The 14,837-nt window shown below is 33.2% G+C and overlaps 1 protein-coding gene and 1 long non-coding RNA gene across 17 annotated transcripts in view; one reads left to right on the plus strand and one right to left on the minus strand.

Moving 5' to 3' along the window:
* The window catches only part of LOC122240258, an 18,146-nt gene extending 13,014 nt beyond the window's left edge, over nucleotides 1-5,132 (minus strand). Inside the window, exon 1 of one of the 2 annotated variants that reach the window (XR_006219724.1) lies at nucleotides 4,992-5,132. This is a non-coding gene — a long non-coding RNA (uncharacterized LOC122240258). Of the gene's footprint in view, nucleotides 1-4,952 lie in introns of both variants that reach the window. The other variant, XR_006219725.1, reaches the window with a different exon arrangement.
* ZEB1 (zinc finger E-box binding homeobox 1) overlaps nucleotides 1-14,837 on the plus strand; it is a 197,956-nt gene that overhangs the window by 44,447 nt on the left and 138,672 nt on the right. For 10 of the 15 annotated variants that reach the window (XR_006219723.1, XR_006219715.1, XR_006219714.1 and 7 more), the window contains one exon: nucleotides 380-537. The exons of the other annotated variants lie outside the window; for them this stretch is intronic. The gene's annotated coding sequence lies outside the window, so the exon portion shown is untranslated. The remainder of the gene's footprint in view (nucleotides 1-379; nucleotides 538-14,837) is intronic. 15 annotated transcript variants of the gene reach the window in all.

The following is a 14,837-nucleotide window of genomic DNA, read 5'->3' on the forward strand; positions in this document are numbered from 1 at the left end:
TATAGATGATACTATCAAAATGTTTCCAAATATTACAGTTAATATTTGGAGTCAGTGTTTGACAGGGTTCAAGTTTGCAACAGTACAGTTTATAGATATATCATTGAATAAATGCCATCTTTATTGTGTGTTAATTTGGGTAATAAAATAATTGAGGGAACTTTGTTAGAAGAAATTAGAAGTTTGCTTAAAACTGTTCTCGGATGATACTAGAATTTTAGAGGTTTTTTTTTTTCTTTTGCCCTAGCATTTCTTCTTAAACATAATGACTGCTTAAAAGGATAAATCAAAGTCACTCACTTTATTTTCCAGTTTAGAGTCATTGCTCATTATCAGTTGGTGGGTGTGGAAACAACTTAACGAAGTTTGGGTAATTTAGTTTCAGTTTAAATTCTCAACTGGCAATTGGCCGAAAACTCCCATCAGAAGACGTGAGCATCCAAATGTCATTTTGTGATTTGGCTACTGTCTGCTTGAATAGGAAGGCCCTATCAAGAAAAACTAATGGCGTGATTAACTATCAAAAGAAAATCAATGGTAAGAGTTTTCATTTAAATTATAATGTGTGTGTGTGTGTGTGTGTGTGTGTGTGTGTGTGTGTGTAAAGCATACCATTTATTATTTGAATTAAAATTTTAGAACTTTAAAAATCTAGGACATAATGCAAAATGTTTGAATTTATATGTCTGTGACTTACATTTGTAACAAAATACATGCAAAGAATGCTTTTATAGAGATTTTATATGCTTAATGTTGATAAGAAGACTAAAAGTGTAAAAAATAAGTTATATAATTCATAATTGTTTAACACATTCAGGGTTTTTTTGTAGAGAACTAGTTCTCTTAAAAAAAATAGCATATTATAAATACTGCTTGTATGAAGTTTAACTTTTTTAAGAAATTTATACAAAGCTGAATGTTAGTTTCATATATGTTTCTTACTAAAGTAAATGTCATAAGTTTCGCAATAAAATAGTATATTGATCTCTGTTTTGTTTTTTACGTCCATTATAAAATGATGGGTGGGGAGAAAGAAAGTATATCATATAATGAAATCCGCTTAGTTTAGCATTAGGTTTTTAAAACTGTATCATTGCTACAGCATCTCTGTGGAAAATACTAAATTATCAGGATAGATGTTTAAATGAAGTGGAGTATCTGTTCATAATACAGCACACTATCAAATTTTGGTGACAAAATTCTGACATCTCTCCCCTGCCTTATACACATTTGCATTGAGAATATAATTTAAATTTGGCTATATTTTAGTATGCTTCAAGTGACTTTAAACATAATCTTTTTATTCTCTTCATATTTGTTTCCTAGATATCCCTTGATTTGGACATCTGTGTCCTCTCAGATTTGTGATTAGTCATGTTAACTTTGGACAGGAGTGAAAGTAGTAGCTTATAGAGGTTAAAATAAAAACATTTCTGTTTGTCCGAGCTTATTTCAGTATTCTCATGGACACAGATAACTGGAAATTGGGTGTTGAAGCTCAGATACTAATAATATATTGTGATTTTTGTTGTCACACTTAACAGTTGAGATTGACATAGTTTGAGTAATTTGTCTTGTTCAATTAGAGGTGTCAAAATGATGGTAACTGAATGTGACCATGTTTTTAACTATTTCCTAGAGCTTAATAATAAACATACAGGAATAGCACATGTGGCAAGCACCTAGCACAGCATCTGTCATTATGTAAGCGTTCAGATGTTGACAGTGAACTAAGATGGCAACATCTGTCCTTCAACCCATCTACCTAGTAATTCCAGTTTTTAGAGATTGTCTGTTATGTGCCATCCATTCAGCTAGGTGCCAGGGATAAAATGTCACAGTTAAAAACAGAGATTCTTTCTAACTGCTCTTGAACTTCCATGTAGATAGTAATTACAGTGTAGAAAAATTATGCAGACAAATATGAAATTGCAATTGGAACCAGTACTATGAAAGGGCAAAAGTCGCTATGAGAGTAGAAGCAATATGGTGGGTGTGTAAAGCACAGAACCCATACATTTACTTTTTAAAGTGAATTGATAACTTGTTTTAACTTTTAAAGTTTCTAATTCTATTTAAATGGGTATCTTCTAAGCAAGTGTGCAGAAAGACTTTTTGGAGAAATACATTTTTTATGCTGCTAGTCTATTTTCTTAGATTTCCAAAGAATTTACAAGAAAATAACATCAAGAATTTAGTCAACGTAGCATTCTTATGTGAGAATTTCAGTTAGAGGAGAGAATTCTTAGGGGATGTGTTATTTCAGGATTGAATAAAGTGAATGAGGACCCTGATTTCTTCAGCTGAATTTAAGTTAATTAAAGGATGTCAACCATAAAATAACTACTCTCCACTCTTAGCAACTGTTCCATTCTGTTATCAACCTAGTACAAGGATTTATTTATCACTCATTTACATCATTGAGTTGTTACATGTAGACATTTCTTAATGACAATATGATTTCCTTAATCAATTTTTATCCCTTTTTGAAAGAAAAGAATGTAAAATTTATGTTTCTTTTATAAATTTATTCTAACACATATATTCATTAAATTTTTGCAAATAAAAAGGAAGAGTATTTGGATGCCTAATAAATGTTTACACTTTTTCTATGGGACACAGAATCATATCTAAGGCAAAGACACAAGTGATGTTTGAAGAATTATGAAGTTAGTTTTTTTATATGTTAGATCTGTCAATATTTTTAGTTTTTTAAATGTTTATTTTGAGAGAGAGAGAGCATGCATGAGCAGGGGGAGGGGAGGGACAGAGAGAGAGGTGAGAGAATCCCAAGCAGGCTCCATGCTGTTGAGCAGGGAGCCCCACATCGGGCTCCAACTAACAAAGAACCTTCAGATCATGACCTAAGCTGAAATCAAGAATCATGCACTTAACCAGCTGAACCACTCAGGCGCCCCATCTGTCAACATTTTTAAAAACTCTCATTGAAGACAAGCTTTTCTTTATTCATCTGATAGTATAAACAAATTGAATGCAATCTAGTATGCAATGAAAATTCAAAAAGCTTAGTTTTACAATAGAAATGATCTTTGCCTCATTTACTACTAAAATGTGTAAGCTATTTAAAGTATTCAATGAACATCTTTCTCAAATAGCAGAATCAAAATTAAGTCCATTGTTAACTTTTTGCTTAAAATTATTATGTTGAATTTCATCTCTGCAGTGATGTCTAAATTTATTTTTTCCTGGATGTATTCAAAAGAAGTTTGCCAACCTCAGTATTCTGATTTGAAGTTCCTAGCTCAAATACTTAGGCAATTCCACTTAACAATGCTAGAAGAAAGAAGTCCTTTCCATACCTCCCAGGAGTGTCTTGAGGGAATTGTACCTTTCTGGGTAACATGCCTTACAGCGCTCATAACATTACATTTTTTTGACAGCTCTTTTTGCTTCTATGCAGTTAGCTTCGATTGGTCTATGATGTCAGCTGCATGAGCATTTAGCCATACAAAGATATTTTAAAAACATAGATAGGTATACATCACAGAATGAAGATGATACATTACATTTATTTTACTGAAATCAGTAAAAAAATAGCCCTTGTTGCTGAGCAAACAAAGGTCTACCAGTAGTTAATCAGTTTTTAATTCTATTAACAAACAATGCAGTATCTGCTTGGGCGCGTATGTCGTAATATGATGGCTTCTGTTTAGAATTTTGGAGCTACACTGTCAGAAGAAATGGTGATTAACAATGGTATTGAATTGGAAGTTTGAGAAAGGAAAATTTTAATAAAAGTTATTGTTCATAGTTATGAGAAGGAAAAGAACATTTTTCAATTCATTATATAAGGAAGAACCTTTTAAATGTGGAAAATAAAATGGAGTGCCTTCTAGAATTCATTCTTTTAAGAGTCTATGACAGAAGTTTGTAAAGAAGGAATTCTTGCTGATAACAATTATAAGTATTATTTGGAGGAAATTTGTGGCACATCTTAAAAATTAATATAGTCATATAAGTATATAAAATATGTGAAATAGATGTCAATAGCAATATTAAGCTACTATTTATGGTGAGAGCTTTACTAAATAAACAAGAGATAAAAGAGCCAATCCAATTCATTCATTCTATAAATTCTTACTGGCAAATTGCTTTATGTCAGGCATGGCATTAGGCTTTGGAGATATAGTCATGAATAAGACAGATGGGACCCTATAGTTTATACTGTCAGGGAAGATAGATATTAAACAAATTATGACAAAGTTTAGTGGCTTGTGACTTTATAAAAGCAAAGCAGTTCTTTCTTAAAGATACCTTGAGAATTGATTTCTAGTATGCTGATCATTTAATCAGCTTACTTCATGAAATAAAGTGATTCATTTTGACTTAAAAATTGAATAAAAATTCTTTGGGAATCAGTCTTAGAAATTGGTAGAGACTGAAATATTCTTGGTTTTTATGTAGCTTACTTAAAACAAACTATGGAAAGACCTTCAAGTTTTTGTGTACCAAGAAATGTGAATATAAGCAGAATAAACTCATAATGCCTTATGTATGTCATATACTATAGATCATTTAATCAAATTATTAAAGCAGTTTTACATGAAAAAATGTCAAAGTTGTAATGGTTAAGATGCTACACTCTAGAGTCAGACTGGTTGGATTTAAATATTAACGCTGGCATTTACAAGCTTTGCAATTTTAGGAAACTTGTATAACTCCTCTGATCTTCAGTTTCCTCATCTATAAAATGGGGACAATAAGAGTACATACCTTATAGAAAAATTAATCGTTTGATGTGTCTAGAGCAATGTCTGGCACATAGAAAGTACTTAAAGGCTCCACATGTTACAGTTAACAACAATAAGAACAATGATGAAATAATTTCCTCATATCAAAATGTCCTGCCTAATTCACCGTGTTGGGCCAGCTTAAGTAATTTCAGAATGTTGGCTTAAATATATAGGTGTTACACTACAAAGAACTATTACCTTTATTACTGCTAAACAAAATGTCAGTGAGAGTCTCACCCAAGTTTGGGGCCCTCTTTAGCAGCAATACAGCAATCACTCAAAGGCCTCCATAAATTGCCATCTCCAGGACCAAGGTTGTCTCAGCCTTTAATCCAAGACTCAGTCCATCCCAGGCATCATGGAACTGATCTTTCTTGTCTAAGAGAAGAAGTAACAAAGATCTTATTTATCCCATGGGAGATGAGTCTAAACCAGATTAGAGTAAGTTTGAGGAGGAAATGACTATGTTGATATTAAGTATTTTTTCCATGCAGATATCTAAAGAAAGGATTTCTTCCTATAATAGGTCTACAGTATATTTGTGACATTTGTAACCTTAATCCTTGTAGCACTACTTGTTACTTTACTTACATTAGAAAACAAATTTTCTTTCATAAAATGGTCATATAATTCATTACTACTCCTATATGTAATTTGTGAAAATATTTTTAAATTTATAAAAAAATATTTTTATGTCGACTTTCACTATGTCTTTTAGTTTGATATCCTAGAAAAACATAAGAGTTAAATAATTTTTGCTGAGTAATTCTAGTTGGAAAATGACTTCAGGGTGAAATTTAATATGACCTTTTCTTTGATCTATGATTCTGTGACTTAAGTCTACATAGGTAAAAGGAGAATTTATATATTTGTCGATTGATTCAGTTATAATAAGTGCAAGCAGGTACTCTAATGAATTGTTTTCATATTAAATATTTGAATTAAATCTAATGTATTTCATAACCGTGTTGTTTTTGTTTGTAATATGGGGATATTTTTCATTGTTAAGATGCTAAGTGAGAGAAGATTCTTTGAATGCTACAAGAGTGGTTTCCCATGACCATAGTTTAAATACGATCAGTCACAAAGTGTCTGTTGAAAACTAACTAGCTATCTACCACTTGCTAGTTGAGAATTGATACCATAGTGTTATGGTATCCAAAGAATTATGCCATCATTCTGTTTAGGCCCTAGGAAGACTAGGGCTATGAAAAGAATACTTAGACAAGAAGCAGAAAATCTGAGAACTACTTCCTGTTCTGCCACATATATCTTAGATATAAGAACCTATTAAAATTATGAGGACGCTTAGCGTCTCAGTCTCTTTGCTAAATATATGTCGTATATATATGTGGGTGCGTATGCCTATATATGTATGTACACATCTGTATATATCCATCCCAAATTTTTGCACCAAATTGAAATGAAGAGCTAAGAATTCAATAAGTTTTTTAATGTCCCAATATAACAGAGTAAAAAATTCTGTTCTGCATAATATCTTACATGATTCCTTCAAATGAAAATACAGTATTGATTTTTATGTATACTTTTTAGGATTTCTCAAATATTCTCACATAAATTACATACTGTTCCAGAACTTCACAAGGGGAATGTAAAATTTCTTTAGTCTGCTTAATTTCAAACTGGTTTCCTTGTAAGTGATTAATTTTTTCTAATAAAAATTTTTAATGGATGCCAAATTATGTTTTTATATCTTTGACTCGTTTTTACAAAAAAAAAAAAACAGTTTTAAATAGCTGTAGCAGTCATTCGCAGCTCTGACATTTGCAACATTATTAAGGCATGTCTAGTTCTATAGCATTATGAGTTCTCAGGTTAATTTTACTAATTCATTAAAAAGTATACTAAAGCATTTTAAGGGAAAAGTAATAAAGTATAATTTATGTGTACACATACAAACTTGTTTGCTTTACTAAATGATCTCACAGACTCACTTAAACATCATTCCCTCCTGCTAAAGAGGAGAGGACTGGTTGGGAGTGGCTAATTGGAGCACCATGATATTATTTAGCTCTGCGTTAGTGTTGTATAGGTCTGTGTCCTGACTGGTATTGAGTCAGGTGAATGTTGGTTAAAAAATGTCATATGTATATATACACGCATGCACACACACGCTAACCATAAGAAGTTGTTTGGTATATTTATTGAACTACTAGGTGCTACTGTGGTCATAATTAGAATAATTTTTCATATAAAAATCAAAGAATTAAAATTGATGCCATTTTAAACTTAATAGAAGACTTAACACCTATATTGTGAGCTACTCCATTTTAAATGTTAAAATGTTACAAGGATAACATTGAATGGAAACATTTTTTGGACAAGAACAACATTTAAATTTAAAAGTTATTTGGACGAGGGGTCTCTGGGTGGCTTAGTCGGTTAAGTGTCCAACTTCAGTTCAGGTCATGATCTCACTGTTCGTGAGTTGGAGCCCCACGTCAGGCTCTGTGCTGACAGCTCAGAGCCTGGAGCCTGCTTCAGATTCTGTGTCTCCCTCTCTCTGTGCACACCCCCCTTGTGCTCTGTCTCTGTCTCTGTTTCTCTCTCTCAAAAATAAATAAATATAAAATAAAAAAAATAAAAAAGTTATTTGGAGAAAATATTAAAGCAATCATATGAAAGCAGACTAAAATTTATTAAAAAATAAAATTAACAGAAAAAACTTTTTTGGAGAATTTGCTTAACTGTGGTGTCATGTGGAAAAATGTCTTATATATCATTAAGCAATTGTTAAAAATGAAGTCAAGAGCCAGCCAATTTAATAACCTAATTGCTGTGAAAATAAGGCCACAAGTCAGTCACATCTTAAGCTGTAGAATTCTTTCTGTAAAGGGAGATTAAGTGATGACTGCTGTTCCCTGATGGAAGTGTTCAACGTGGCATGCATAAGGGCTGTACGGAAGTCTTACAAGCTGAAATGTGTTTTTGCCACATTTTACCCAGTAGAAATTCATCTAAAGTTTTAAGAGAAGCATATAAATCCAAATATCCCTGGGGATATTAAACTTTCATCTGTCACTTACTTTAATACCTGAGTACCTATTTCTAAATATTAAAATACTATGCTTTCACAGTTAGCACAGTGAGGCTGTAACACACTACATCCTGTTACTTAGCTGAGACCAGTCAGTCTCATTCAGAGAAGGAAATACCAATTGGTTAAAGAAGGGGTCATTCGAATAATGGAACAGTTTTGAAAAACAGACCCAACTAATATGTACTATTAAAATAAGAAGGCAGCACCTTGAGTTTTTTGAGATACAAAAGAGGTAAGGAGATACCAAAATAAAATAATTTACCTTGCATTCATTCAGTGTCTCCTACAAAATGTAAATCTTTTGTTTGTTTGGGGGGCACAAGTTATTTTACTTTTCTGGAATTTTGTTTCCGAAAGTATTGTTGGGCTAGAATTAAACATGTTTTTCTGTACAGATATTTATATATCTGTAACAATATGAACAAGTCAGATTAATTTTAATTGTTTCTTTTGAGTATAATTGACATGCAATGTTACATTAGTTTCAAGTGTACAACATCCTGATTCAACAAGTTTATATACTATGCTGTGCTCACCTCAAGTGTAGCTACCCTCTGTCACCATGCAACACCATTACAATACCATCTACTATATATATTTTTTTAAGAAAAAAAAATTTAGTGACTCAATTGCCTGGGAAATGACCCTTTTTGGAGACCAGAGTGCTCATATTAGCTAAGGCAAACCCTTTCTGGTTGTCAGGTACTCAGGAAAACAAATTCAGTGAGTCAGAACTTATCTTGGCTGAGCGCCTATTGTGTTTAATGGTGGATTTTGTTTTCATTATATGTTATTTTATTGAATATATACCAAAAGTTCTATCAGAAATATGCCATTCTGTCTCTCTTACTATGAGGAAACTGAGGTTCAGAGAGGCTGAGTGACTTTCCCAAGGTTGCACAGCTAGTGTTTAAAGTGGTTTGTAGGCCAAGTAAGGCAAAGTATAGAAAGCATTCGTTGCATTTTATAGTTAGAAGACCATTTGATGTTTCAGTGTAGAAGTGGGAGTAAAAGGCTGACTACATTGGTTTAATGGTGGGTGAGGACCTAGAAAATGATTAAAACAGGTATGGGCAACATTTTGGAGAATTCTGGCTGAGAGAGGAAGTAGAGGGCTCAAGTAGGTAATTTGGGATGCAAAGGAAAGGTGGAAGGTTTGGAAGACACAGCTGGGGAGTTTGCAGACGGGCAAATGGGAAAAATTAATTTTAAAATGAATCTTTTAAAATGTGGGCACATCTGTTGCAGGACAGGCTGTCCTATCTTTTGCCTCCTTGCTTTGTATAGGTCATGAATGTTTGGTATGTGGAAAGGTAGTAAATAATAGTTCTATTCTTACTTACACTAGAAAATATTTAGCTTACTAGGTGATGTTTCTGGGGGGCTGGATTTTAAGAACTTACTGTAAAAATTTTCAAGCATACACAAAAGAAGAGAGACTAGTGTAATAAATGCCCCCTATCTGTGGCCCAACTTTAACAATTAACCAAATTTTGCCACATTTGCTTCATCTACTTCCTCTTTTTTCCTTAACTATTTTAAGATAGATCCTGTGTCTTAACTCTTTTTACTTCTACATTTTCCAGTATGCGCTTCTTTAAAGACATTTTTCTTACATAACCAGAATACGTTTCTGACATCAAACAAAATTAACAATAATTATTTATCACCTGATATTATCTCCCTATTCAGTTTCCTCCACTTGTGATTCAAAATGCCATATTACATTTGGGGTGCCCAATGCAAACAAGATCCAGATAGCATTTGGTTGGTAGGACTGCTCTGTAATTAAAATGCCTCTTCTTCCCCACTACCTGTTTGCCTCCCTTTCCCCTTTAACCTCCCTCACCCATTTCCTTCTCTCCTTCTCTTCCCCTTCCTTTCCTGTCCATGACTTATTAAAGAAACTTTGTAAGCTTTCCCATATAATATCCCCATTCTTGATTTTTCTGTCAGCTTCCCCAGTTAACTTATTTCTCTAACCTCTAAATTGCCTGCAAATTAGCAGTTAGCTCAAAATACTTCATTAGATTCAGGCTCAGGTTTTATTTTGATGCTGGACGGAAGGTGGACAGGAATACTTCAAACATGGGACTTTTTCTTCACACTGCATCACATCAGGGAGCACGTAGTGTCCGTCTGTCACGCTCTTAGTGATGCTGAAATTGGTCAGTGGTAACAGCCCATTCTCTCCAATGAGAGGTTTCCATCAACCTCTCCTCTCATTATTTCATCTGTTGCTGATTGTTCTGTGAATCAATTCTATCATTAGGGTTTGCAAGATAATGAATTTTTAATCTGCCACCCCTTTCACATTTATTAGTGGAACTTCTATAAAGAAGAAATTTCTCTCGTAAACTGTGGCTTTTGTATTTCCTGATATAGTTCATCCCAGAAAGAAACCTGGGTCTTAAATGCCTAGTTTAATACCGAAGAGTAACTTTGGGTACAAGGAGCACATAGCACTTAAGTGCCCATGTAATTGTAGGATTTTTATAGAGCAAAAGTATTTCTTAATGTGATTTTCATGAACATTGTCATTATTAGGATAGCACTGTATAATCAACATGTTCAGTGTTGGCCAGATTGGAATTGGGGACCTTTTGCTGGTCCTGTCTGGTCAGATACACTGCTTTGTGTTAAGTCATGGATCATTAGTTGAACTTCAAGGAAAAGGAAGCTTTATTAAGTCAGCAAACTAAACAGTATCACCTAGCAGAATAGCAGCATAGGTGGGGATGATTTTATATTTCTACAGTCATAAATTCAAGAGTGAAACAGTCATCATTTTTATTATTAGTTTATTCAGCAATCACCATTAACTTCATTTGTACTTAACACTGTCCATGGACAGAACCTGAAGAAGAAGAAATAAAACCAAAATACTTCATTTTTAGATGACATGATTGATTAGGAAAATCTATGGCCGTCAGCTTTAAAACCATTTATGAGCGATAAAAATTTAATAAAGTATAGAATACACTGTATCTTTACATCAGTAATAATGAAAATAATGGAAAAAGACCCAACTCAGAATTGAAACAAACAAAATATAATACTTAGCAATAAATTTGAGAAAGATGTTAGACCTTTAGAAAGAAATCATTAACATATTAAAAACATTTAAGATGAAATAAATGGAGAGAAACTTTCTGAATCATGAGAATATTGGCAAATTGGCTATAATTTATAGGCTTCTGGGTTTGCTTCTGACTTTCAAGATTCCTAGTGATTTATTTTATAGTGATTCTACAGTGAGGGGAAGTCTCACCCCTACACTCCTACTATGTATCAGAAATCTTTTAAAGCAACAGTCTAAAACAGTGGAGTGATGCAGGGATGATAGGTAACTCAGGTATTACAAGAGACCTCTCTGCCCCCTAGAGATTTAAATATAAACTTTCCTTGACCCTGGCTTCCTGGTCAGTGAGAGTTAAGAGAAATGCCCTTCATCCGTGACTTACTCAAATTTCTGGGCCTGATCAATGCACCTCATGTCTCTTGCTTCTGCTTGGTATGCCACCCTGGTTTCTGCCAGCATCAATACAGTTGTGAAATCGACCCCTTTAACTGGTTTCAAACATCTAGCAGCTTGTGAGTTTAGAAACTCTTGAGTAGGTGACAGAACCAACAGATTGTTTTTCTTAGTCTTTGAGCAAAACATTACTGTCCATAACCATGCCCTCCTAACTTAGACACTTTCCTAAATTAATTCAGTTGCTTTCTTAACAGGAATTCTGAAGATTAAGCCTTTCTTTCATTTTGTAAAACATGCATCACTGGAGCATTATTAGGAATCCACAATCAGTTCCATCTACATATAACAACTGAATATATGATAAAATATTCTTTCCTATTGGAGAAGCCACTTAAAGGATATTCACTCAATGGTATTAGATAGTAGTCTTCAGTGGTATAGCTGCAAAACTGATTAGACCAAAAAAAAAAAAAATGTTTTCATCCATACTTTATACAGCCATTGGAATTAAAAAGCATAGAAAATACCTTTACATTTCTTATTTGATGCATTAGTGGAACTCACCAAGGTATATATATACTGGAATATCTAAAAAAAATTGTAGGAAATCTCTACATCAAAAGTTATAAGGAAATTGACAATAGTTTTAGCAATTTTATATTATTGCAGAATGTGCTAATTTAGACATCAAGTTCCTAATATGTAAATGAGAAAAAATATGCCAAGTTAAGAATATGAAAATAAATATGAATAATAAATGCAAGGAAAAATATCTACCCATATGCTTATCACTAAGTCACAAGTTAAAATGACTTTGCACAGTTTTTACTTTGTATTAAAGGAGCTAAAATTTTTAAAAAGAAATCTAATATTGACAACATAAACAGTGATACCAGACTCTTTTAGAAAATAATGCCAGGAGTATATGCTGAGAATCACAGCAATGTTCAGATTATTTCACTCAGTAGGAATTTAGGAAATAAATATTGTGCTAATTATAAATCATAGATATAGAGAAAAATGCTTTTAGGGACTAATTATAGATCAATGTAAAGTATCATGTTACCTTTAAGTAATTATTTTTGAAGACTCTAGAACAACTGTCCAATAGAACTTTCTGTGCTGATGAGAAGTTGTATAATTTGCACTGTCCAATACGGTATCCATTAGCCACAGGTAGCCACTGAGCACTTGAAATGTGACTAGGGCAACTGAGGAACTGAAATTTAAATTTTATTTAACATTAATTATGCTTAAATACTCACATAGGTGTAGTGGCCATGGTATTGGACAGTGAAGCTTTAGAAATATGGAAAAATGTTAGGTGAAAATAGTAAGTTTATGTGATGTAATTACAAATAGGTAAATACCTGTATGTACATAAAGAAAGTGATATTTACAATTAAAATATTTATGTTAGGATTGAAGGAAATGGGTGATTTTTTTAAACGCTGATTAAAAGATCAGGTGAAAATAATAAAGCATTCCAGCACTGTGCTACTCAATATGGTAGCCACTAGCCTGATGTGGCAATTTTCATTTAAATTAAGTAAAATTAAGAAGCCAGTTCTTCAGTCACACTAGCCACATTTCAAGTGTTTGATAGCACACATGGCTAACGTTTACCACTTAGAGGAGATACAGAACATGTCTAGCATTGCAGAAAATTCTGTCCTATCGTTCCACAGAACTGATAAAAGGAATGTACCGGAACAAGTCATTGATTATTTATTAGTAATTTCTGTGGGCATAGATGAATTAAAACTGGTATCACTTCTTTTTCTTTTCAAAATTTTATTTAAATATAGTAAATATATAGTCTAATATTGGTTCCAGGAGTAGAATTTAGTGATTTACCACTTAATAGCACCCAGTGCTCATCATCATAAGTGCCCTCCTTAATGCCCATCACCCATTTAGCCCATTCCCCCACACCTGCCTCCTTCAGCCCTCAGTTTGTTCTCTAATTTTACTAGTCTGTATGGTTTGCTTCCCTCTCTCTTTTTTTCCCCTTCCCATTTGTTCATCTGTTTTGTTTCTTAAATCCCACATACGAATGAAGACCATACACCCGTAACTTTGATCAGCATTCAGTAAAGTATGGACTGAAAACCAGTCCTGATTATACCAGTCCATGATTAAATGCTTACTCTCAATTGTGTACTTGTTTAGAAACTTTTATAGCAATAATGTGATAGTTCTCATTGAACGTTAGATTGATCTGGTTATCAGTGAAGCTGCCTGTAGAGTTCTGTGTAGTAAGATCTGAGTATTAGTTGTGAGCAGTAATCTATGGGCATGGGTCCACCCACAATGAGAATTAAAACAGTTCTTTACTACAGGTAGTCTGAGAAACATTGGTAAAGATGAAGCAGAGAAGGTGGGTTGCTCAGGGGAGTTTTGTAAAGAGCTTAAATTGGTTGTTAGTATAGTTTAATATACACTTGCAAGTGAGATTAAAAATTGAACACTACATCTCTGATTGTGATAAGCTTAGACTTCATCCTTCGTGCTAGTAGAAATAAGGCAAGTGATTCATTCTTCAACAGTGTAAATAAGGATTTTAAAGGAGTTCCTCCTAGTCAGTGCCTCTATTTGGGGAACTTGTTTCCTGTTTTCCTCCTGGGGGTGGGTGGTGGGGATTCAACCAGCTAGCACAATCTTTGCCTTTTGGCAAAATTTCCAACTTCATATTTTCCTTTACCCCTTCTAAACTCCTTTTGGCATATTGTTATGCTTAGTTCTTTGTAACTTTTTTCATCTCTTTCCCACAAAGTTAGTTTCAAAGGCTTACAAAATGTCCAAAACGAGAAAATTGTTTTAAACTAAGTGAACTTCTAAAGTTTTGTTTTAAAATTTCCTTTTTTCACACTTAAGCTTGATTGATTCCCTGATATAAGATATTAAACTGAATTATTTGTGAAATGTGGAAAGCTTTTTATTACTATAATTAAGGCATAATCTGTCAGCTAAAGCATTGTTTTAATGATACAGGGTAAGCATAATCCTGGATTTACTACCTGTTTCTTATTGTGGTTTTGGTTGTATACTAAATGGCTGCCTATTCCCTGAAATGAAGTGCCCCATATGGGCTGTCCAGTTTGTTTTGAGGACCAATTCTACATTTGTAGAATTTGGGGTCAAATGGAGTCAAGTACTCTGTGATAGTTGTTCGCCTGATTCCTAGTGACCTTGCATTTTGGAATAAAACACATATGCGTACTCAGTCCTTCATCGATACGATTGATTAATCTGTTACTGATTTTAGCATTTCTTCCTTTTCTTCCTAATTTATCAGTTTGGAAAGAGTTAGAAAACACTTGAAGGAAATCAATCTCTGTTTTTAATAATAGTCTATGAGTTACAGAAAAAGAAAGTGTTCAGCATTTCTTGTTTAAATTTTGAGTTTTCTGAGACATATTTACTTAAAATATATATGACTATCATACTGAAAGAGTGGCATCTTCTGATTTCATTTTAATATTATGATAATAATTTGCTTTACTTAGGCACAATTATAGATATAGATAACCATATTATCACT

Source organism: Panthera tigris, chromosome B4 (genome assembly GCF_018350195.1).
Source record: "Panthera tigris isolate Pti1 chromosome B4, P.tigris_Pti1_mat1.1, whole genome shotgun sequence".
Taxonomy (NCBI): Eukaryota; Metazoa; Chordata; class Mammalia; order Carnivora; family Felidae; genus Panthera; species Panthera tigris.